The sequence below is a fragment of the Amblyomma maculatum genome, chromosome 10 (assembly GCF_055883805.1).
Source record: "Amblyomma maculatum isolate TAMU_Amacu chromosome 10, ASM5588380v1, whole genome shotgun sequence".
Classification (NCBI taxonomy): Eukaryota; Metazoa; Arthropoda; class Arachnida; order Ixodida; family Ixodidae; genus Amblyomma; species Amblyomma maculatum.
The window spans coordinates 56,582,517-56,607,931 of record NC_139353.1 but is presented as its reverse complement, the minus strand read 5'-3'; the positions used below and the strand labels follow the sequence as shown (position 1 = coordinate 56,607,931).

The 25,415-nt window shown below is 44.3% G+C and overlaps 1 long non-coding RNA gene across 1 annotated transcript; it reads right to left on the bottom strand.

Moving 5' to 3' along the window:
- Positions 1–5,685: 5,685 nt before the first annotated feature.
- Positions 5,686–25,033, bottom strand: LOC146176547 (uncharacterized). Its single transcript, XR_014701188.1, has 4 exons — positions 24,885–25,033; positions 10,879–10,993; positions 8,606–8,844; positions 5,686–6,139 (listed from the first exon to the last, which is right to left on the bottom strand). It is a non-coding gene; the product is annotated as an uncharacterized LOC146176547 (long non-coding RNA).
- Between the last annotated feature and the right edge of the window lie 382 nt (positions 25,034–25,415).

Here is a 25,415-nt window from a genome sequence, read left to right as displayed (position 1 = left end):
TACAACAGGAAGGGCGGCGTGTCACTATGCATACTAACTGTGCACGTAGCACCAAACAGGAATTCCACCGGCTGTCTCGCTCATGGCTTAGAAAAAACTGGCAGAGAAAAAATTACGTGAGACTTTAGCGACTAAAGCAGTGAAAGGAAGAAAGCCTGAGTGCCGCATTCTGCTATGCAACTAGCACTAATTAGGAATGAATAAATAATTAGGCAGTTAACTAAATAAACAATTAGTAAATAAATAATAATGATACTTAGGAATTGAAACAATAACTTTGGAAATTTATAATACATAATTAGCAAATATTGAATTACTTAATTAGTTATCAGTTTGTTACTAAATTATTAGTAATTTATCATTGTTTGCCGTATGGCTATATAAGGCACGCATTCGCGCATACTGTGGTGGTGCTCTGTGATTGGTCGAGACCTATATGATGTTATTCCGCCTCGGCCTCATCAGAACGCCGGAAAAGCGGGACACCATTTTCTTTTCTACTCTTTTTCTTCTGTCCACACGAGGCAGCGAAGATGGCTAACCCGACCTCGGCGGCTGCGTTTCGATGGAGGCGAAACGAAGAGGCGTCCGGGTGCTGTGCGATGTCAGCGCACGTTAAAGATCTCCAGGCGGTCGAAATTACTCCGTAGCCCTCCACTACGGCTCCTCTTTCTCTCTTTCCACTTTCACTTCCACCTTTCTTTCTTCGCTTACGGTGCGGTCGAGGTGTCCACAGAAAACAAGTGAGACAGTTACCGCGCCTTTCCCTTCCTATAAAAAAAAATCAGTGAACGGAGATGGATCAGCTACAGAGCCAGGTGCATTTTCTTTTTCTTCTTCCTACAGACACAACACACAACATGAGCCATGAAAGGATTTCGCCTTAATAAACTATTTATATAGGCAGGTGCTTTGCAGTGGCGAACCGCGGCGGCTATGCGTTTCGGCTTGGGCGGCGCGGGCTATCGAATGTTGCATCGAATACAACGAGCATTTCGTTGAGCGCATGAAAGTTCACCGGCGTTCTAACATTAATAATAATAATTGGTTCACAGGAAGGGAAAGGCGCAGTATCACTCACGCTTCTGCTTACACCTTAACCGCGCCGTAAGGGAAGGAAGGTGGGAGTGAGAGTGTACAGAGAAAACGAGGAGCTGTAGTGGAGGGTTACGGAGTAATTTAGGCAGAATCCATGGGGAAGAATCTACTGTTATGCCGGGAGCATACAATCCCGGCAGACGCTTTCCTGCACCACTCGATCCGTGGCGCGCGCGCATGCGCAGTACAGAGCCTGGTTACGAGGGCCAACGCTGACGGCGATGCCTCGAAACGCTGGAACGGGCGACAAAAAGCTGCGCCCTAACAAGACAAAAAAAAAATTGAAGTATGCTCAAGCTTTGTCTTATTGCTTTTTTATTCGAGAAGTTTGCCGTCAGGCATAGTGAAAAGAGAGCAGAGAGTAGGCGGAAGCTAGAAGGAGTGTAAACAGGTCTCCCTTAAATAATCGCGTAGGTAATTGCCGATAAACTGATTGTTTAGCGTTCACTTCCTGTAGTCACAGTCAAGGTCCTACGGCATGTCTACTTTCCGTACGTGCCAATTTCTCACGGATACTGTAGCTGGGCAGCTGCACAATAGATGCTTTACATCGCACATTTCCGGTTGTTGTTGTGGCTGTAGGAAGAAGGAAAAGAAAATGCACAGGCCTGCTACTGACTCTGTAGCTGAGCCACCTCCGCTGCCTCGTGCGGACAGGAGAGAATAGAGAAGAAAGGAAAAAGAAGAGAAAGACGTGCGTCGCAACAACGGCCGTCGTCCACCACCACCGAAGCGGTGGTGGGTGCAATGACGGCCTACAACAGATAAAACGTCGGTGGCTGGCTAGCCCCCGCCGCGAGCGGCGTTGGCCCACCGTCCCAACCGCGTAGGGTTAGGAACTACCACTAGGTGAAGCACCACAATGCGGGCCCTTTTGGTCACTTGAAAGCGTTCGTCACGCCACCGATGACGCACAGAAGGGGTCAGAGCAGCTCCTGCCTGAATCCGGCACACAGATGGCTCCTCCTCCTGAGTAAGATTATTGGTGAGAGGACATGAACACAGAGGGATCAGAGTGCGTCTTCGCTGGCACCGAGATTCTTTCTCGGAAACATGAAATAGCGGATGCAGTTTGTTGGTTGTATCGCAAAAGACCCTGCAGTACGCCTAGGTTGCTGGGTGTCGCACTTGAAAAAATACACATTTTATCTTGTGTGCAAGACAGGCGTGCTATACGAAAGCACTGACTGGCTTTTTCGACATCACGTCGATCCTCTCGAATTCAATGACCCTGCTGACGACGATTGTGTTTCGTTTATCGCATGCGTCCCCATGTCGTAGGCGGACACTTATGCAATATTTTCGTGGGAGACATGTTCGACCATCTGCGCAGTGACCACTCGGATCTTTCTCTCAACAAATTGTGCTGCACCAATAAGATATACATTATACCGATGGAATATTCGCCCTGATGGCGCGTATATTTTCATCGACGTACTGGGTCATCTATGATTGGTTATCCTGTTCTAAGTTTTAATGGCTTACCAGACAGTTGTCTTGGAGCGTCGCGTTCGTGCGATTGCGTGCGGTAACGAATGCGCTGCCACGAATGCATTTTGCATCGTCTGAAGCATCACTACGCTCAAACTGATTACGTCGCAAGTCAACCTCTTCCTGATCAACGGACCAAAAAGACCTTTACTCACCAGATCGGTACCCGCAGACACTGGATGTGAGGTTCTTGTAGTCAATTCTTTTGGCATACTATTTCTCGGGAAATGCATGCACACCAGGCAAGCTACTATTTGAATTGTGGTGATTATTTTGTAGACTATGGCTCGTTGGAAGGAAATAAAGTTTTTTTCGGGGACGAAATGTCATGTTAAAGGAAGAACTTTGCATAAACAAACACACAAAAACCATGATTATTTTATTTTTCATAGGTATGTATGTTTCAAAATAGACGTCCTTCTCTCTGATAGTGCCCCACCGCGACTGCGCAGTGGTCAGAGTGCTCGACTACTGTACGCTCTGTTGCGAGCCGAATTCCCGCCGCGATGGCCGCTTTTCGATGGAGGCGGTGAGCAAGGGGTCCCATGTGCTCTGAGATGTCAGTGCACGTTAGAGAACCCTAAATGGTTGAAATTTCCGGAGTCCTCCACTACGGAGTATCCCATAGCCTCAGTCGCTTTGGAGTTAAAACCCCATAAACAAAAGCACACTATCATATCTCGTAATGCCACAGGAAAGACATCCCCCGGAATATATAAATGCAGGTCTAGTTGAAAGATTACGCCAGACAGTAAAGTCAGTTCGAATGAAGCAGTGGTTGTGAACTCTAACCAATGCTTGGCCTCTTCGAACTCCATCTCGTCAGCATTTAGCTATTCGTACCGGTTATTTGACAGAAAAGTTCCCTTCATAAAACTTGGCATGAACGGCTGACAAAACACTGTATACTCGTTCAGAGTAAAAGCCTTTCAACGAGCGTAGCATTAGTGTCATGGCCACTGCGTTCCCACTTGCCCTCCTCTTTCGCCATTCTATTCCTTTGAGCGGTGTACGCAATGCGGATCACAAAACCCCACGACACCCTGCTACCACAACCACACGTGCCCCGCTAATGACGTAATTGATTCCATCGATTTCCTATCGTTATACTTGTTTCGCACTAATGCAATGTAGAAACTGTCTTTTGTTGGTAAGCTACTCATTTGAGTATAGGTATTTCCATAAGAAAAGAAGCTCTATCCTCGTGTATGGAAAAAGATAAAATTTGTCGCAGCATTGCCACCGCTTTTGACATTTGTGTACTGTTCTTGATTCAGAGTTGAAGAAAGGGAACTTTCAGATCCACAGCGGTGTTCAAATATGAGCGCAGTCTGCGTCAGACAAGGCTGGACTCCCTTACTAGCCTATAAAATTTACTTAAATTGCATACGGGATACGGACCCCGCACACCGCTACCTTATTGGGCCCCTGCTCACCAAGGTTTGGCAGGAAACGACGCAGCAGACGCAGCCGCCCGCGCGCTCTCTCACCGGGGTGTTTTCTCCTCCCTACCCGATCAGGAACCCGATTTTAATCCGGCCTACACCTTCAAAGATATCACGACGTACTATCAAAATTGTCATCGCCTTTATCCCAGCCCATGTAAAGGTCTCAAAAAGACGGATGAGCGGCTCCTTCTCCGCCTTTTCACCAATACATTGCTGTGGCCGGCAGCACTAAAACATTTTGACCCCTCCTTTAGTGGCAGCTGCACACACTGTGGAGCGGTGTCTTCTGACATCTATCACATGGTGTGGGCCTGCCCCTCCAACCCGGCTATTCCCTCCATCCCCAACCCAACCCGGGAGAACTGGGAGGCGGTCCTGCACGGCTGCCACGACTTACAGGCCCAACAAGCCTTAGTCGGACGCGCCCGAGCGGCGGCAACCGCCACTGGGGTCCCCAACTAGGGACCTCCACCTAGTGCTTGTAAGGATCGGTCCCTTATGGGCCGATCCAAACATACCTCCTGGCCCTTGTGTAAATAAATGTTCTTACCACCACCACCAGGCTGTGCGGTACTAGGACCCTGTCCCGCAATATTGTTGCGTTAAGACAGACTTCCCAGTGAACAAAAATCAGTAATGTTCCTTCGCGGCACGATGTAAAATTTAACAAACTAAAAGTTATTGTGAACCGCGCCAAACGTTCACTTTTCATTTATAAAAGTGGCACTCTATTAATGAAATCAATGAGCTGCAGATTACTTTGCCGATTGTTCATCAAGATTATGGAAACGTGCCCAAGTGAAGATGAAGAAAGAGTGGTTCTAGATGGCACAATAAAACTAATGACATGCTGATGGTTGCGTTTTAGGTCTAAATACCGCCAGCTAATTCATGTGTGGACGTCTTCATTACGCACTCGTGCATTACACTCAGTCGCACTTATTATCGTCTTAGAAACTACCACTTCAGACTTTCGATACCCTGCACCCTATGCTCTACCAGAATATTGCCTTTAGATAAGTTATCAGCGAATTTCACAAAACGCCAGCCCACACCATGACTTTCGAGTTCAGTGAAACAATGAAGCACAGTCCTTCAGAGTGTCTGGCCATTATCAAAGTACACGTTATTGGTTCAAATTTGAGACCCCCAACCCAGAGCGGAGGACGAGGAAGGGTGTATTAGAAGTACTCCGCCTCTGAAAACGACGCTTTTCCTTGCGCTTTTGGCTTATATATCCTTACGATAGTGGTGCCTCAGGAAGTCCTTATCCCCACTTTATATGACACCATTTTATTCGCATGACAACAACATATAGATCTTTGCATCATCCATGGTTTGCGGTGTCTTCTGAATATTACTACGTCACGTTTCTTGTCTGCTATATTACCGAATGTGTCAAAACTGGGGAGGGGTTTAGTGTTTGGGAGCTACTGCATTTCCGCCTACCCGACGCTCCTCGCACGCCCAGCAGAAGTTCACCACACCATAACATTCCTGGAGTGGCACTCTCTATCCCTATACATGGTGTAGAAAACACATGTAGTACAGTATCTAGAATATCTGTTGCTGCACTACTGTATCTTAGGAATATATCAAAGTGCGGAACTGCTCTCAGTTTTAACTTGCTGTATCTTCATTTCGGCGATTATTTGTTGATTTTTATTTATATAGATTACCACATTAAACTTTCACAAAGCACCAATGAACGTTTGTGTCACCCACCATGATACGAGGGCAAGATGTGCTCCCCTTCATTCAGCCCGTTACAAGCGTTTCATGTCCTGTATTTCGTCTTTGAAAGATCGGCCCTGGTATATATGTTGAGCAGTACCCAAGGGCTCTTTCACACTGCCTTATCTGCTTTTCCGGAGCTAGTGCTTTGTACGACGTGACCCGTTTTCACCAAAAAATCACGGTGCACACAGTCCAGGCAGTATTTCTTCCAAGTTCATGGTGTCCAGTGTTCAGTGCAAGCCATATACCACAGCTTTGTAGAAGCGATCTAACCAGAGACAAGGCACATGGTCTTCGAGGCACTGACGAGCAAGGTCGGAGTCGCTCGGTGGTGAAATGTAAAGGGTGGTTTTAGCTGTGTGGTCCTGAAAAAAATAGCAGTAAAAATGCACTGAATACCATACTTATAGCGAACATTTTCCACGGCGACCTGTGGGATTTAACATTGTCACATTATGAGCTCATGCGACTGTGACGTTAACGTTTCGGATATCCCAGCATCCACAAATACTCTGCTCGTTTTCTTCTACGTCAATACCTTTTATTAATGCGGAATTGAAGAACTTCTCATGTGATAATAATCAAAAGCGTCATTCAGAAACAATGCAGGTATGCGTCATAAACGGGGTGAAAATGTTAACCCAGTTGTTTTAGTATATTCAGTACAGGTTATTCTTTTCAAAACTGCGCCAAATACTTCAGTTTAGTGTCTTGAATTTGATTTAAAGGTAGAGTGGACATTGTTTAAAACAGGGTGCATTAATAAGGCGACTCTCCAAATTTATTCATTAATTGCTCCTCAAAATTAGTAAGCAGTCACTGAAACAGATTACAAATCCCTCAAGTCAGGCTTCCCTCACTACAAAATAAGAAAACTGGGGCACTTGAATAAATTCTATGAAATTGTACGTGCTTTATGAAACAGAAAGTGTTCACGTGAATTCCATGGCGACACCGCTCAGATGAATGCCATTTTATCAAAATAAACAGTGGCAAAGCGAGCTAAAATAGAAGCTTGGGCTAGTTGGTTTTCCATTTTGTGCAAACAACATGAAGTCAACAAGACCTGACAGGAAGATGTCTAAATGAACGCCTGAAAGGACATCACTAAATGTATGTAAAACTGCGAAAGAAAAATTACAGGAATACTTTATAGGGATTTTAAAAGAAAAAAATGCAAGCCGTTCTTTGAGAAAACAAACTGTTGAGCAAATACATGAATCAGCTCACACGCGAAATTCTTGAAGCAGCTGAAAGCTCAGGGATAAACCATGTATTCGCTAGCAGTCCGTCTTTTGCATTAACAGAAAAAGAGTCGAGATCGTTAGCCTCAGCGAAAAAACGGAGTTGCTGTCACAATCAACTCTGGTAAATTTGTTTTTCAATGTTTACTGTCTCTCCTGTTGGTTGTTCCTGTTGTTTACATTTGAGTTTTAGTCAGCGCTCGTCCTGTGCCCTGGGTTTGTCCTTGTTGTCTTGGCGCTGTTTCTATGGATGGCAAGGCCAGTTCAGTGCAATACGAAAAGCCGGTTCTTTACGTTTCTTATTTAGAAGGAAAAGGCTGGTTTAGAAATATTTAAAACGAGAATCGAATTCAATGCTAAGGGTCCTCGTCTTGGCCCCGTAAACTTACTCCCTAAGTCCTGAAAGGAAAAGTTGGTTACCCCATTCTTTACTTCTTGGTTGTTTTTACTGCACTGCGTCTAAAATGTCCGCCTTGGCGTAATACTCAGCCGAACAGAGGGCAGCGGCGTATTTTCTTTCACACCCGTTTAACAAATTGCATTGAACAACTCGAAACACTTGTTAGATCTTAGGCACGTCATGATATAAGAACGAGCTTCCATTGATTCCCGCTCTCTTCTCCACTTTTGTCTAATGAGCAAGACTTCCGCTTTTACAGCGCACAACAGCTATTTGAAAAATTTGAACAGATGTTTAAGTTCTCTTTTGCTTGTCGGTTTGAAGAGCATGCGCTCGTTATCCATATAGCATAAGTGTAGCTACGAGTTTTGCGATATTTTGCATTCTACAGTCCTGTTAATGTCATGGTCAGGACAAAAATACGTACCGGAAAATTATGTAGTCAATAACGCATTCAATAACATTGTCAGTTATAAATACAGCTAGCAGGTAAAGTAGGCGTTTTTATTTTCAATCAATCAGAAAACGTTGAGGTCCTCAGCAGCGGTACCACTAAGGAAAAATATGCTATAACAAGAGATAAGCAGGAATAAAATTTATATTTGAATTTCATTGAGAGATGGGCACTGCAGTCAACTTCCAATGTTTGCCATATTTCGATGGAGGTAAGTAAAAAGATGGAGTTGTGAGATCAAGACAAATTCAATACGCTCGTCGCTTACTACATCTTACAGGTCAAAGGTTGTGACCTTCACTTATACCGCGAGAAGAATATCACACAGATTAGGAAAGCAAAGCTAGATAATAAGTGTCTTATGAACTAGGTACCTGGCCACAAGAAAGCGAGAATGAACTCTTGCCCTGCCTCAGCATCTGTATAGAGGATAAATTAGAAAAACAAATCATGCAATGTGCAAGGTGAGCACGTGTGTTAGATGTACTTGTTTTGGCTGAATTAATTTGAAATCCTGAACTATATGGAGCCTTCTTTTTTTCGCTTCTTTAAGAAGAGAAGCTTTTCTTGGCACCCCTTGAAATAAGAAACTCCTGTTTTAAATGTGTGAGAGACATAAGCCTCCATCGCATGTTTTAACACAAGTAAAATGCATAAATGAGAGAGGCTTACAAAACTGCATTAATATTAAAACAAAGGCTTAAACAACGTTCAAGTACCGATTTGTACTTACAGGGTGCACTAGACAGAACTCTTTGTTTCCCTGTCTTGCTCCGTTTACACGGATCTCTGAAGCGCCAAAGGTTCAGTGCACACACCGGCGCCGCTCTTCTTCAGGCGTGCTACCATCCTCACAGGCTGGCTCTCATCCGCGCTTTCTTCATCTCCTGATAAGGAAGCCGGAGGCGGCAGTCGGCGGCAGCTTGTAGTTATCAAGAGGAGGATGATGGCCGCAAAGAGGACGAACACCACCTGCGCAGAACCGCATTTCACACCTTCATCATCCTAAAGGCGGCTCGACGTTCTCACACAACCCTTTCCAACAATGCTTTTCAAACCAGCTTCACCCGTTGTTTGCTTTCTTAACTTCCTCTCTTATCCAGTTATTGATTGATTAAAACTTTAATTTCCACCGATTTAGGAGGCTCCCTACTCCCCGCTCCTGGCACGCAGGCCTGAGGAACGGGGGCTGGAACCTCCGCGACTAAGGACTGGCGAATATACATTGGTTATTCGCGGCCTTAGCCGCCAGGCGGATGGCTTTCTGCTGGTCAGCGGGGACGTCGCTTCGCAGCAGGGTAACCCAGGCTTCTCTACTTTTAATGTTATCCCTAGCGCCCGGAGACTTAGGGCATTCCCAAAGTATATCTAAAGTATATCTAAAGTATATCCAAAGAGCTCTTATCCAGTTACTACAGTGTGTGACGTAATGGAAGGCCTAAGATATGTGGTGGAAATAAGGGGACACGTCAAGCAGCTTCGGCACGGTGTGACATAGATCTTGGTGAGAAACTTCTGTTTAATGACGTGTGAGCTACTTCAGTTACATTAGAATATTGTGTCTGTAGAAATTCGTTTACAAGGGCGGATGGAAATTTGGCTCCGCAGATGCTTCGTAAAGACACGCTATGCTGTGAAGACAAAAATGCTATATTTTCATTTCTCCTGTGGAAAGGCCCCGTAGGATGTATGTAACATCGTAGTTATGAAATGGAATTGACCGGTGGTGAAATAATAATTCAATATTGAAGGTACAACAACCGCAAAATTATGTTCAAAAACAGCATGTTTCCGAAGTCGCGAAGTTATTCTTAAATGTGTGTGGATGAACACTTTTGTAGATAAATCTACACCAGTTTTCTAGCACCAAGGATAGGTAGGCAAACTTTGTGAAGGCTACATTCTTAGCGGCACGCATGAGAAAAAACTGCGTTGTAGTACCCTTCTCAAGACTTAATTAACATATTCCTTATATTTTCCACTTTCCCTGGAAAATGAGGATCGTTGGAAATAGTCAATGCTTTGCAACGTACAGCAATTATAAAAGGAAGCTTCACTACCTGACTATCGACTCACGTCGGTGTGATCGGGGGCAAACCTTGAAAACGTGACGTGAGGTACAGTTAAAAAAAAAAATGTCACTTTGATATTTCACTCCTTTAAGCGGGGAATAAATGCATGAGAAAAACATTCTTTCGCATTCTAAGAAGCAAAATGGGCCCTTTCTTAAAATTACGTTTTAAGGTAAGGATGTGCAGCTGAAACTACGTTTTGTCTTTCGAATTTGTAGGACAAGATAAATTAAGAACTGTGACTTCCAAAGACGTCATTTTTGAAATGCACCGCTTCTTGTGTAATGCGCGCGCATTTCAGCATGAAAGTAGGCAGCAAAATAAGTGCTGTCAGTGCCACCTCATTGTCTCCCTTTCATGCCTTCTTATGCCTTAGAGTATTGCAAAAATAATTTGGTTCAACATTCGGCTATATAATGTAAAACACGTCTTTGTTATTCACAACTGTTTTTTTACAAATCTAATATATTGTGTGCACTTTTCTTTTTGTAATCACTTCTCTGATTATGTTTCGCTCGACACTGCTTTTAATATGGAGGAGAACAACTATTTACTCTTCAGCAGTTACACGAAAAATTTATGGCACAGAATTACCCGGGTGTAAATATTTAAAATTTATAGCAGAACTAGAAAAGCTGCAACGAGGAATAGACCGCAGGCTTTCTGAATTAGCGGCGTCGAGTCACAAGAGAAGAATCTGGAATCAGGCTGCCCTTTGATCGATAGAAATTTAAACTGTGAACATATTGCTGACAGTCTTCTCTGGGAAGCGTTATTTTGTGGTCTTAACTTGTTTTCTTCTAAAGAAGAAAGCCCTTATCAATTGCTAAACTTTGAAGGCAGTGCACTTGGCCAGCCAGTGTTGTGGCCGTATCCCACTAAAATAGACGATAGCAGTTGCACTTCGATTGATATTTGTGCTACAGGCACTCACGCTAACGTAGACAACTGCGTCAATGTGCTGCTCCAGACGAGTGTGATGCGGCAGTCGCAGCCCACGCCGAAAAGGAAAGTTTGTCAGAGACATTGTCTTGCTACGGGAGAAAATCCTGAAAGAGAAAAAGAAGCGCAAAGCTTGTTTGAAGAAAGGTGGCTGTTGATTTATTTGCGCATTTATTGTCGCTGCATACTTCCCGAATTTAGACAAATAATTAGTTCCATGGCCCTTTCTGGCTACGTGCATGTGGCACCACCGCTAAAAACGCGTCTATCGGCGGAAAAAAAAATTGAATTAAAAATAATTTTGCTAGCTGATTTTTCGCTCTGACCTACTTACCGAAGTGCACTCATGTAAGGTAGGTTTGCGATTAGAATGGCGTCTTTGGGTTTAGTCCGGAGTACATCGCCGATGCAGCTCCACATCTTATAGTTACCACTGCCTATTTAAAGTCTTGCAGCTTGGGGGCGATCCATGTGCACGAGTCGAGTCCCGTATTGGATCCGTGTGAATTGCACTATGTGGCGGGTGCTCTATTTCACCGCGAAGGTGATGGACAAAGAACAAGCGGAACGCACGAAGAAAAATAATTTGGATCCGTTCCGTCCAGCAGCAGTCCTGGTGAAGAATAAAATTGTCAAGGCTTCTTGATTCGTCGCCACTAGCAAAGTGCATTTGATCCTTTTTTTTTCTCCCAGAACCATGCGCTACTTTGTAGCTCTTTTTAGCCTTTTTCTTAGTTTAAGGCCGTTGCCGTCAGCGGCATCCCCAGTTGACTGACCATAAGTGCCTCAGCGGGCATCTGGCAGAGTGGATAAAGAAGAACTCTCCCACTTAACGTTGTAAGGCAAAGAGGGAGAGGCTAAAAAGAAATAAGAAGGCGATGTTTTTTCATAATGCTTGGAAAGGTTGACTACAGAGAGGGGTTGTACGACTGGAAGGCCTATGCAACAGGAAGAACCAGGAGGATTCTCAGGACCACGTCATTCTATTCGCTCTACTCTGAAAGGAGAAATGAAGTACCAAAGTGGTAACTGTCATGCTAAGAGGTTGCAGTGAGAGCGAAACAATGAGCATCAATAATGCGGTCGCCAAGGGAAGAACCATGAGGGTGCGTTTCGTGGTAGCATGACATTATGACTTAAGCACAGCAATTTAAAGGTGCGGCGACCAGCGTGTAAACAGTCCCAGCTACACGCCTAAACATATACGCACAGGTTAACTGTTTATTCTCTGTGATATTTGAAAACATGTTCACTTGACTGTATTATTGCAATTAAGTATAGCTGGGTGGGACCTTTATGCATGCTTTTGTAAGGCAAAAGTGCTAGAAATGTGAACGGACGAAGAAACATCGGAAAAAATGATGCCTGGAGTTTGTTTCTATATCTGTAGTATACAGATGGAACATTTTGGGATGCTCCTCTGGGTGCATTACTGTGAACGAGGAGAAAAATAGAATATGATTGGGACAACATTTTCTTCACACTATGTCTAACGAAAAACTGTTCGCGATATAAATTTGTAATCACATTTTGAATTTTAGTGTGAAACCACTTCTAGGCTAGGATGACTGATTTCGTTATTTGAAAGGGGTCACCCCAGGTGAAAGGGGTGAAAGGGGATACCCCACTAAGCCACACCGGTTCTTGCCCTCACCTCTTCCAATGTTTTCAACTCCCCCCCCCCCCCCCCCCCTTGTCGTACAATGGACTGCCCCCAAACAAACTCCTAGCGACGCCCATGCTTCTACACTGCATGCCCCTGCACCAAGTACTCCAATGCACAGTGAGGGTTGATTGCTGAACGAAACGCGCTGCGTGATCTTTAAAATATGATTTCAGCAACTTCAGCTCGTCTCAACTAAAAAGCAAATGAAGTTAAAACTTTTGATCACGTCGGTTTTTATAACAATATAACACTTTTCTACTTTTGTTTTGGGAATAGTAAGGTCGTAACCCCTTTCCTTCCATCCACGAGCTTTTGCCATGGCTAAAACTGTACACGTGTCATCATGTAGCTCGAAGCCATAGCAAAAACTTGGAAAAAGAAGGAAAAAAGGAATAAGTAAGAAGCGGAAAAACAATTATTTTTTTCTAGTGGTCCTCGTCTGTCCTGTTATCGCAAGCTGCGGGGATGAAACGATAGAAAGCTGCGCTCCGAAACGTGGATGTTTCGCCGAGCAAGTGAAAGTGAGAAAACCGCGGCTAAATTGATTTTTCTTCGCGAACGGAAATCTAGCTTCGGCGATCGATATGTTTTGACGACAGTGAGTAAAAAGAATAGGCTGTGCGAAGGGCGTAAGTCTATTTTGAGCTTTTCCTGCCGCCTATCCATAACACAACTTTTGAAGTTACTTTTACTCCCGGAAGTCTGCCCTCGTGAAAAGTCTATCTGGCCCACTCGTGCTGCAAACGCGTCTTTTTTCGTGTTAGAGGACGCAGTTGGAGTAAGAAGTTTGTAGAGGTCTCTTAATCAGGAAGTTGGGAGAAAATTTCTTCTTTCTTGGCCGCTTCGGAAGCTTGAGTTGTTCAGCCGAGCCGTGATAAAAATAGAAAGGAAGAGAAACCACGTTTGTGTCTGTTTTGGCACTCTCCGTATTGGCCCTCTCCTGTATTGCTGTATTGGCACTCTCCGAGGCTTGTTTACTGGTTGGAAGGCGTTCTATCGCAATTGATCACTACAGATTTTCCCACTGCTGTATGTGCATACGTTTCTTCCTTCATGTACACACCAGAGCAAGTATGTTCAATCAATCAATCAATCAATCAATCAATCAATCAATCAATCAATCAATCAATCAATCAATCAATCAATCAATCAATCAATCAATCAATCAATCAATCAATCAATCAATCAATCAATCAATCAATCAATCAATCAATCAATCATGAAATACTCGGCGCTCCTATTTTTTTCCTGCTGCAGCGTTTTTAACATTCTAGACCTCATGCGAAGGATAAAGGGAAGTGGCGCGAGCAAGAGGCACAGCTCGTTTTCATGCCTAAGAAAATTTTCTTGGCTGCTGCCTTCGGGAAATATACAGCGTCTAGCGTGATTGCGTGCTTGAAGGTGTAACATGTCCAAAATGAGCATGAGCAGAACGCTAACATATAGGTAGCGTTAGCGAAAGGGTTGCCGCTTTTGCGTACTTTGCGTAAAAGCATTACGGCGGTCTTCCTAGCGAGAGCCGCTTGCTGCAGCTCAATGAGAACTCGTTGATATCCTGTGTGGCACTTCTACCGACACCCACTGGTATTGATGCCGCTCGCTTTGACTGATATTGCTTCGACGGCCGAGTGAAGGTTTTGTTTTAGAAGATCTTTGGAGTTGCACTTTCGATTCTGCCCCCCCCCCCCCCTTTCAGCTCTAATGGAGCCGTCATTTTGCTATGCTACCACCTGCAACTTTTGAAAACTTTGCAGAGTTTGTATGGAGGTAACAGAAGTGAGGTTGGACCTTTGCGACAGGTGCTTTGTGCATTTTAACAATTTACGACATCAGTCTATATTAAATTAGCGAACAATAAACGCGAAAGCAGCATTTTGCTTCTTTTACATTCGTGCAGCTATATATGGACAATTCCCCCACTTCCGCTGATGGCGTACTACCTGGAGACGATCCATGCCGCCGGCTCAGTTAATCAGGTTCACCGTATTTGTGAATTGCGAAAGGATTTCAAGGATGTTGACGAAATTATTACTTCAGTCAAGGAAGTGTTTTGAGAGTACTGTACTTCTCCCTCGTGTTCGTCTAAAGAGTATTTGCCGATAGTGTGCCTCCACCGAAGCCTGTCATGACACGTTGGGAAAGGCAGCTGGAGGCCATGAATGCCACAACTGTCATCGTTCTCACCTAATGACCGTCATTGATAGTTTCTCAGGTTATGAAGCGCTTCAGTCAGGAGGGCTGAAGGTGCGCTCTCTTACGCTAATCTCCAACGAACTTGGTGTACCTGCGCTACTTCCCTTTTCTCGCGACCACTATTAGGAAACCAAAAATAGAAATTCGTAATCCTCACTATGCTCACTACCAACGTTGGACTAATCGAGAAGGTGCACAGAGCAAATAATTGTTGCTTTGCCTCCTACACAATTAGTTGCCGAAAATATTCGCGCCAAGCTGCAGTTCCTCTTGCACGAAAGCCATCGGTTTTTAATGCTCGGCCAGTCGTCAAGAACAATAGACCTCTCCTTGTTTGCAAACAATGTGACGTCAGGGAGGCACGTGACCACCCGGCTTGGTGGGCAAAAGCGCTCCTTTCAGTCGGGTATCCCCGCTGCAAGGAGCGGCGGGAAGCTGCCCGCTGCTGTGCAATTTTTGCTTCAAATCTTGCGATAGCCATATTCGCAGCCGGCATAATATGCGGCACTTCTTAGTACCCGCACCTATTAGCAATTTTCGCCTTGAAAAAGATGACAGTCTCGGCAAGCATGCATGCAATTATTTTTGTTCAATGAACTGGCACGGCCGCTTGCGGACGACCTGACGTCCTACCAAATGCTTGAAACTCACAGGGCGTAAGCATGCTGAAAAACGAGTCAATACAGGCATATTACAAGCATCATTTTCTATTCTTTTTTTTTTTTTTTATCTTTACATAATAGACTGTGAGCCCCACGAAGCGTAGGCAGTTATGAGTGAAAACAACAGCGCACGCACGAGCTTCGTGCTTGGCTGGTGATTTCCATCCCAAGTACAGACATTTTTAGTTTTTGTTATGTTCGGCCAGACAAAGAAAAAAATTTATTTCCGCCTAGTCGTGTAGTACTGTCACCAAAACTGTGTTACAAGGAACCTAGAAATAACACGCGAATGAGTCATGTGGTACGGAAAGTAACAAAGCGCGATTTGTACCACAAATTACTATTCATGCAAGTCGCACAAATATTCATAAGGGCGCTTGAATGATTTCAGTAAAAACACTTTTCGCTTGGGACGCGATAGCTTTTGAACGAGCTATATAACGATTCCGTCAAGGGCTGCTGTTGTACTTCTCCGATCATGCCGCTGGCATGACCTTGGGAACCGTTTGGTGAGAGAGCTAGCTCCTTCAACATGGCCTGCTGAACTTGAATAAATTCAATGCCGAGCAAGAATCTCTAAAAGCGCTGCAATTGATCGCATGCCACCCGGGCCTTTTAGAGTGTGATTGGCCAGCATTCAGCCCGATTCGTTTGGAAGGGCAATAAAGCAAACTAATGAGTGCTTGTTCTTTTTCCCAAAATTACGCGAACGCACTTGTATACCAGAAAAATGTCCTTACGGTCGAGAACAATGTCGAGACCTGCCGGCGCACGACGTTTGTCGCTTGGCTCTTTGTACAGCTGAAAAACATATTTGGACCGCGTATAGAACGGAAAAAATATGTAGTTGGTCATCTGCGATCGAATATCGCATCACACCATGCGGGATCTTGATGGCGTTGCGAAAAACACCGCAAGTTGTCACCATACGAGACTAAATCCTCCGCACCATGCCACGAGCAACGGAATGTTTTGCCCACCAAGGGGCGGTAGCCTCCTTCGCCCCTCCTCCGAAACGTCATTTGTGACGTAGGCCGGGAGAGGTCCATTGCTGGCTTACATGCTGAGATAGCGAGGAGTTAAGGCATTGGATGTTTCAAATTTCAGGCATACTTACGTAACATTCATTCATTTTTAGCGACCTTTTGAGCGAGACGGGGCATAGCATGGAGCCTATCAAGCAGGGGATGATGCTTACTTGCTAACGCTTTTCAGGTTTAGCGGCTGTTTCTGGATGGGCGTTTATCATGGGCCCAAAGCAGATGTCGGTACGTAGGCCCGCGCAAAACAAAGCATTTTTACCGCCATATTTATTGTAAACCTGCAATGTACGGCAACAATTTCTCGCATCAGGTATTTCGGGTGTAGCGACCTTTCTAGTGATAAGTACCAGTAGAAGTAGGCGTGGTCTCAGACGCTTGAAGACGCTAACCCCAAAACAATATTTGCATAAATGGCAACCTATTTGCCAATGCTGAAGCATCGTGCATGTCCAACATGATTAAATTTATTTCATGTAGGAGTAAATACCTTGAGATCTTACATCAGATAATTCAAAATTTGAACTTTATCTTCCTCCCTTACGTCATCTCCTTCTGTTAAAACGTTCACTGCATGATTTATTTTTATAGCATGATAGGGTAATTATGGCGTTAAACGTATGGATCACGTCGTCTTTTAGTAAGTACCACGACAGCTTCCAGGAGCTATATTTGCACTTTATTGTATGCTTTCAGGCACGTCAGATGTGTTTTGAATGGGCTGACTGCACTATTTCCAAATAATTTCCTAGTCTGTAAGCGATCGCCTACTGGGCTTTATTTACCGAAGCATGTGCCATGTAGGGTATGCTGTGAGCCGTCTTTTCAAATCTCCTTCTAAGGTTCGCGGCTTTCTTAAGTTCACAAATCCTCACTCCTGGTTTTGTTTTGTTTTTAATTTTACGACAGATATTCACAATGAAAGGGCATATTTAGTGTGCGCTTTGGATAATGTTTTAGTGCACATTTCTCTTCATTTTGTGTCTGAGATGCAACATTACCTAACTACGTTTGGTGCCTAAAATGTGCAGCTTTAGCGCCTAAAATGCGTCCTCTGGTGATGACATACGAGATAAAATGAAGACGATTAAAGAGAAGATAGGCTCACAGCGATAAAAGTGAAGAACTGTTCTTTAAAATGTATTACAACAGAATATGAAATGTGGCATAAAAGGCCCAGAGGTAGGAAACGGAAAACACGTTCCTTTCAGTTCAATGAAAGCAAAAACAAAGCACATCGCAAACGTTGACTGCGCCTAGGGTCCTAACAAAACTGTGTGGAGAGAAAACCAGTTACTTGTAAACGTGTTGACGGATTTATGGGAAGAATTCAATAAGGCCTGCTGCAAGGTTTTACAGGAAAACCGAGTTGTCAATGGCAGAATGAACTGCTTTTCTATACAAAAAGCTTTGCTCACTCTGCGGGAACACGGTCGGGGCTTCTATTCATAGGAATCGCTCACCAGCCGCTTTCATAATTTTTATCGTACTGTTCTCTATTGCGATCTTAGGCTCATTGAAAAACATCTCAAACAGCGCCCCGTGTCGGCCGGTATAAAATTGACCAAATACCTAGGCTGAACAGACTAATGGATCACTCCTTCTTTACATCCTCTTGGGTTTGGTAGTACTTTCTTTCGCTAGTTCTTATACCTGATACCAGGCTGGAAGCACGAAACTTCGAACATCATGTTTAAAGGCTACTACCTTTTCCAGCTGAAATTCATGCTTAACTCTTTCATCGCAGAGTCTAGTGTGCATGCTGTAAGAAGCAAACTTAGAAGAAATATAAGCGAAGTGGAGGGGAAATTATGGGGGAGGCTAAGAATGCCACGTGCGTCAATAGGCCCCGGGCTTCGCTAATAGATTGAAAATACAAGACGTGAAGAAGAATATTCTTCTTTCCTCTGAAACGTTTACTATATAGGTTAGCGGCTATGAAGAAAATGATACTCAGAAAGAGCTAAGACCCCAAGACTGAAGCAACAAAAACGGTGGTAAAATGCGAGTAGGGATTGTCGTACCTTTGAATTCTAATATTTTATTTTTCAACTGAACATTAAAATACCCGGATAATTTAGTTCACAACTTCGTCATACCAGTTTTGCTGGGGAGTAATCATAGTGAATGGATTGCATACTGATGGACCACTCGTATGCAGAGCCAATCAATATAAATGAGTTGGGATGGATTTACGTGCTAAGAGGGCATGGAACCGGTGTTCTCCTTGCTATATTTTGTAATTTAGCAATGTCAAGAAAAAGGAACGTGAAAACAAAACTAGCATTCTGTGCAAGCCTTTTACGTCCATCTTTATGTATTCATAAATTTGCATTCAGTCGTCAAGATACGCTTTGTGAACCAAACTTTTCTATTAGTTGTTAGCATGAAATGAAGCATCGGTTGTTTTGCTGTTTTTATGCTGTGCATGTAGGTCGCATAAATAAAAAACTCGGAACAAAATCGTTAAATCCTTCCGCGTGATATCTGTGGCGTTGTTCCTTATCCTAAAATGTAGAATGCCGCACTCGTAATTATTGTGTTGCAATCTAGAAATGACATTTTACATGCATAGGAGCCTTTTGCAAAAGTATACCTTCAATATATTTCCCTATACAGGAGTTTGGTACCTGAAAATTTTCTTGATGTTTGATGCACATTTTCAGTGCAATGAAACTTTCTTTGAATAATAATGTTTTTGTAGCATAAGCATGTAATTTCTCATTTTAGCTGGGTATAAAATGTTCGCTTAATACTTGCCTTTGTTTCTTTATTCACCCAGCGTAAAATCTCGTGAGCTTCATAAGCTAAAGTCAGCGGCATTTATAGCTTAAGCTTCAATCAGGATGCATATACTGCAATCTGTTCAAGCCTCTTGGGATCATCTGCGGGTGATCGGTCGATGTTCATATATAGTAGAGCACTGCACGGGTCTGAACCTAAGGCCCGTGCCCGGCCAGGGCCCGAGACTCAAAGCTCGAGCCCTGCTCTGGCCTGTAAACTTGACGCTCTACTTTGCCCTGCCCGGAGCACAAAGCTCGCGAGGAAGCCCGGCCCGGGCTCGTCCTAAATGCATGAGGTAAATTGCTCACTTTTAGCAAGTAAACTCCTACCACAGAAAGAAAGAGCTGGCCGACATAAAAGTTTAAATCGCAGTTATGCCTGAACATTTTTTGAGAGCAAAAAGAAATTATTAGGCGTGTTCGCCCGGACGACATTTCGAGTAATGATCATGTGGACGCAAAGAGCTAACATAGAGCAGGGGTTCTCAAGCTGGGTCCTGCGGGCGGCTGTTTTCGAATGCGTGAGGTACCATTCGACTGCAACCTCCGCATCTGACTTTCTACACGTGCACACCAGACGCAGCACCTGGTTTGTTGAAACATTTCTGAAGCTTTACATTGTCGGATACTAGCTTCGTAAGTGGACGAATGCTGAAGAAAGTACTAAACTACATAAAACAACCGGGACAGGTCTATGCACAAGGAAAATCGATTGACAGTGAGAGGGGGCGGGAGGTGGGGGCACTTTGGTTCATATTTACGGCTGTTGGAGTTCCTTGAGGCAAAAGTGTTTGAGGACCCCTGACACATAAGAATTCGGAAGTTCCAGGAGGGAGATGAAAATTACTGTATCCGCATGTAATAAACTACTTCGCCTTGTGAGGCTTGCGATATCTAACCGTGAAAACGTGAAAATTTCCTCGAATATATATATATATATACATATATATATATATATAGTGGAACGAAATGTTTTGCTGAACACATTTTCACGTGTGGAATTCATACCCGAGCTTGCCGCATTTTAACGTACAGACGAAAAACGACTGCCCTTGCACGTCCCAAGGCTACTCAGCCTATGAAGGACGCCATAGTGTGTGTGTGCATGGGAGGGGGGGGGTCATTTCGACTACCTGCAGGGTTCTTATAATATATACTGCCACAGCATAGTCCACAATTGTCATGCTGACCGTCTCGGTCGAAGAGGGGCAGCCGTGGCCATTATCAAACCTGAGTACCACGGGCTGGCAGTCGAGCGCTTCAAGCACTGAGGCACCGGGGTGGTGCAATAATTAATTAATTAACTAAATAAACCAACAAAGCCTTCGTTCTTTTTCTGCAACGCGCTATATTCCTTTATTTATTACTTCTCGCTACTATAACACCCCAACACTACTCCTGTCATAGTGGATAAAAAGTCGGACGTTGACTCTCTCTGTATGTGTGCAAGCCCAACTAGGGCCATAAGATTTAAGCCCGAACTCGGGCCGAACCTCCCATGGCTCAGACAAAGAGCTGATGTTCCGGTCCGGTACGGCCTGCTGGCCGGGCCGGGCTTGGACTATCGGGCCTTCCGGAGCCCTTTACTACTTTATTCAACACAATAGGCGGCGGAAAGTTCCTAGCGTGAGATTAATAATAATAATAATAATAATAATAATAATAATAATAATAATAATAATAATAATAATAATAATAATAATAATAATAATAATAATAATAATAATAATAATAATAATAATAATAATAATAATTAATAATAATAATAATAATTGGTTCACAGGACGGGAAAGGTGCACTATCTGTCACAGTTGCTCTGGGGACACCTTAACCGCGCCTTAAGGGAAGGGAGGAAGGTGGGAGTAAAAGAGCCGTATTGGAGGGCTACGGAGTAACTTCGACCACCTGGGGATCTTTAACGTGCACTGGCATCGCACAGCACACGGACGCCACGTCGTTTCGCCTACATCGAAACGCAGCCGCTGAGGTCGGGTTCAAATCCAGGAACTCCGGCACAGTACTGGAGCGTCTTACCCCTGCACCACCCGGCTTCCAATCACGAAATGATGAAACTCCCAGAAAGATGTTTTCATGCGGGGCACAAAGGCTGAGCCGATTGAAGGCGCCTCATTAACTTCGCTTGCCAGTTGGTGAAAGAAAGGCCGGAATCTTGCTGCCCTGAGTAACGTTTCCATTATAACACGTGATCGGTTATTGATCACCGCTTGAAATGACCGGCTAGCAGCCAGTGCTGTCATGGACGGAAACAATTTGCTCTCCATGTCATGATATATTTGCTCCTACGGTGGCTCCGTAGGGAATGAAGAGATGGCGCACAACTGCTGACAGAGCAGTTTGCAGGAACACAGAGCGAAGTTGTTGTCGATTTCAAAAGAGCAAAAGAATACTGCGCAGCTTGCCTCTAGTAACAATCTACATGCGTTGAAGTACATGAAATAGCGCAGAAAGTTTCTACGGCATCAATACAGAAATACACTACACTCAATTCGGAAATACACTGGAGGCTCTGGTAATTAAAGCTACCTAAGTAGCACATTCACAGTTTTATTCAGCTGCTCCGTGGAGGAAGTATAGTGACCCCCCGCCCCCTCACTAATATCAGTCTCCCTATCTAGGCACGTCAATAGGTGGCGCTAAATTGCATCTTATTGCTCTATTATATGCTTAATCGCTCAATCATCCCTCACCAACGTTACGATTCCCTAGCGGTTAATAATTCTCATTCTCAGTAGTCAACTACACACTTCTTAGTCTAATTATTAATTTTTCACTAGTTGGATGACTTTAAGCCGGGCACGCAGAGATAACTCCATTTTCAAATTCCCACACATACCTGTGTCTGATGTCGCGGACAGCTTTTTTTTTTTGCTTCCATCCCACAAGCTCAATTTAATAATAATAATAATTGGTTCACAGGAAAGGAAAGGCGCAGTATCTGTCACACTTGTGTCTGTGGACATCTGAACCGCACCGTAAGGGAAGGGAGGAAGGTGGGAGTGAAAGTGGAAAGAGAGAAAGAGGAGCCGTAGTGGAGGGCTACGGAGTAGTTTCGATCACCTGGGGATCTTTAACGTGCGCTGACATCGCTGACATCGTTTCGCCTCCATCGAAACGCAGCCGCCGAGGCCGGGTTCGAACCCGGGTATTCCGGACAGTAGTCGGGCGTCTTACCACTGTACCACATCGGCGGGGCCAAGCTCAATTTCTGCTTGTGCGCATTAAGTTTTATGCCCCTAGAGTCGACTTTTGGTAAGCCTTATTCATTCTTGGTAGACTGAAACTATTTTATATTGCGCTTCAATAACTTCAAATTTATACAAACGTGGCTCTCACACCTTACAGTAATTAGGCCTTCTTTTTTTATAGCGAAAAGCAAAGGCGCCCTCACGCCATCGGTGCCGTCTTCAGACATTGAGAAATGCTTCATACAATTTTGTTGGTTAACAAGGAATATCTTTATTTCATATTTTGTATCCATTGACGATTAGTTGGAAGCCAAATAAAAAATTACGAGGGATTTTAGTGACTAAAATATTGAAAGGCGAAAGCCTGAAAAGCCTCATCTCGTCAAGCGTTCCTGCCATCTGCAATCCCACACTTGAACGTGCGCCAAGGAACACCACGCCAACGTTTATAGATACTTTTTATAAACGTTGCACCACGCGACATGCCGTCACAAAAGCGGGACACACTTTGTCCATGACAGTATAGGCCATCAAAGGCTTTCGTCTTAAAATTAGAGGGACACTGAAGGCTTACCCTTCCTATCCTATAATTTGCCTCCCATCGCTAGCCTCTTGTCGGCATTCGTTGCAGTGCTGTATGTAATTATACTTCGTTTACAGGAAAGGAAAGGCATAGTGTCTATTACACTTTCTCCGGCAAATGTGAGTTTGGACAGTACACCAACTCTCCTGTTGGGTGGCGATCCTAGGCGCGCGTTGTATTGCGCGCGTTGTATTGTGGTATTGCATTTTGCAGGGACGCATCCCGCCTCGGCCAATCAGAACGCCGTAAAAGCGGGACACACTTTGTCCACGACAGCATGAGCCATTAAAGGCTTTCGCCTAAATATTTTATCTGTCAGAAAACTGGAGGTACAAAACTGATTTTTATGACGCTCAGTTCACAGTCATTACCTTGAGATGGACACTGTGATCCACTACTGAGAGCGGATGGCAAACTTGCTTAACCCTGGACGTCCGCAAACAAACACATTGCCGACGTCGGCAGAGTTAGTGCGTAAAAATGACATGTCGAGGCGGTAGGTGCATCTCATTTGCTGCGTTTTGTTTCTTCTAAAAACACTCTTTCAGTCAAAGCAGCGGCTATGTGGTTAACGCGGCAAGCAGTTCATGTACAGGCTAACTTCAACCTGTACGCAATGTACGCGCATTGTAACGCTGCGGGACGTAGTGTACTACGGCAGGCAAACCTTTGTGCAATACGGTGCTGGGTATTTCGTATAGTGCACTGGCGCGTGTTTTTCCAGAGGCTCAGTCAAAGAGGTAAAATTACGCTACACGGGTTTCTTACGACTACATTCATACTGTTTTTTTATTTTTTTACGCAGAAAACGTCTGCTGGAAGGACTGGAGAATTTTCGGCAGGAGAAGCTAAATGTGCAGCCAATACCTTTTTGACCCTGTGCAGTCATTGCCAAAACGTTAGAGCCCAGAAGGTTCTTTCCTGTCATGTTGGTGAGCTACTTAATTACTCATAGACGTCATGTCAACTGAACGGAGAACTGTGTTTCTAATTTAAAGACATTTTGAGCAGTTGCAATGCATTTAGGCAACTTGGACCGGCTCAGGAGCAAAGCTTCTTAGCTGTAAGATTTATTAAGGGCAGTGAAAGATGTTACTATGTAGTACAAGGTGTTGGTGACGGTTTCGAAAATTCATACATCCTTGATGCAAAGTGCTAAAACATCGTAGAAAAAATGCAGTCTTTAGCTATTACAGTTCTTATACAATAAAATATTCACACTGCCAAAATACTTGAATGTTGGAGCACTAGACGCGACTGTGGGTAAAAGCGCGGAGTACTTCATTTACACAAACAGTGCAATTTAGTGTCTGATGCCGGAATGTCATCCTAGTGGCGTTATAAATCCTTTAGACATGGTTGAAAATTTTGCTGCAACATTTCTAGAGCCTTTTACTGTAACAAGAACTGAGAAGCTATCAATGGCAATTTGAATTCTTTTACAATTTTTTAAAAATTTTCTTCGCGCACTTTCTAGGAGGATGGAAGAAAGCAAATGCGCAGATTTTATTGAATGGGATTAGCAATGGCAGACTTAAAGAGAAATGAAAACAGGTGGAAATTAACCAGGTTTTGATAATTGTGAATACATCCAAGCTAGAGCTGAAGTTTCCAACAGAATATTTTCTGTATCATGAATAATGCATTATTCTATAATATTTACACCCTCGATGCCCCCCAAGCAGCACAAAATGACCGGATCGACATCCCGTGGTTGATACTAGAAGTGCGCAACGTTTTACTATAGAACCGAAAGGGACTACAGTACTATATAAAATGAGCTGTTATAGGCTAGATTATTTCATACTTAGTAGATGTGACAAGGAGATCCACAGAACTTAATCGGAGGCGCTGCTTGCACTGACCTGTTCAGGAGCCGAGAGATCTTTTCACATGCTGTTCGAAAACGGCTATGCGGTGATGGAATCCTGTGAACAACAAAGCAAAACACCGGGAAAAGTCAGTGCAACTGTGCGAGAGAAGGCCGATTCGCACGCCGGCACGGCGCGAAATCAAGTACTCTTCCCGAATGACTCTCAGGTGGCAGGAGTGCTGTGTGACGAGCGGGAGGTGGTACGGCGGGCTCGACGGTGGCGCCACTCGCGCCTGCGGAGGCAACTCACAAACTACGTCTGGCTGGTGTCGAAAGGCCAGAAGGCGATCCCGCCAAGACACCAGGGGGCGCTGAAACCAGTTCGGAAAAAGCGCGCGGGCGTGGGCAGAGCGCGGAGGATCGAGCACCCGGCAGTCGGCGATCGAAACGCGGCGGAAGCATTTCGCTTCGGTGCCAGACTCGCCGGACGAAAGGGGCGAATACGATCTCACACTGAATGAACAAGAACTGCGGCCCTCACATGGCTTCGATTGGTGCTTTACATAGGGCTTCGAGAAATGCA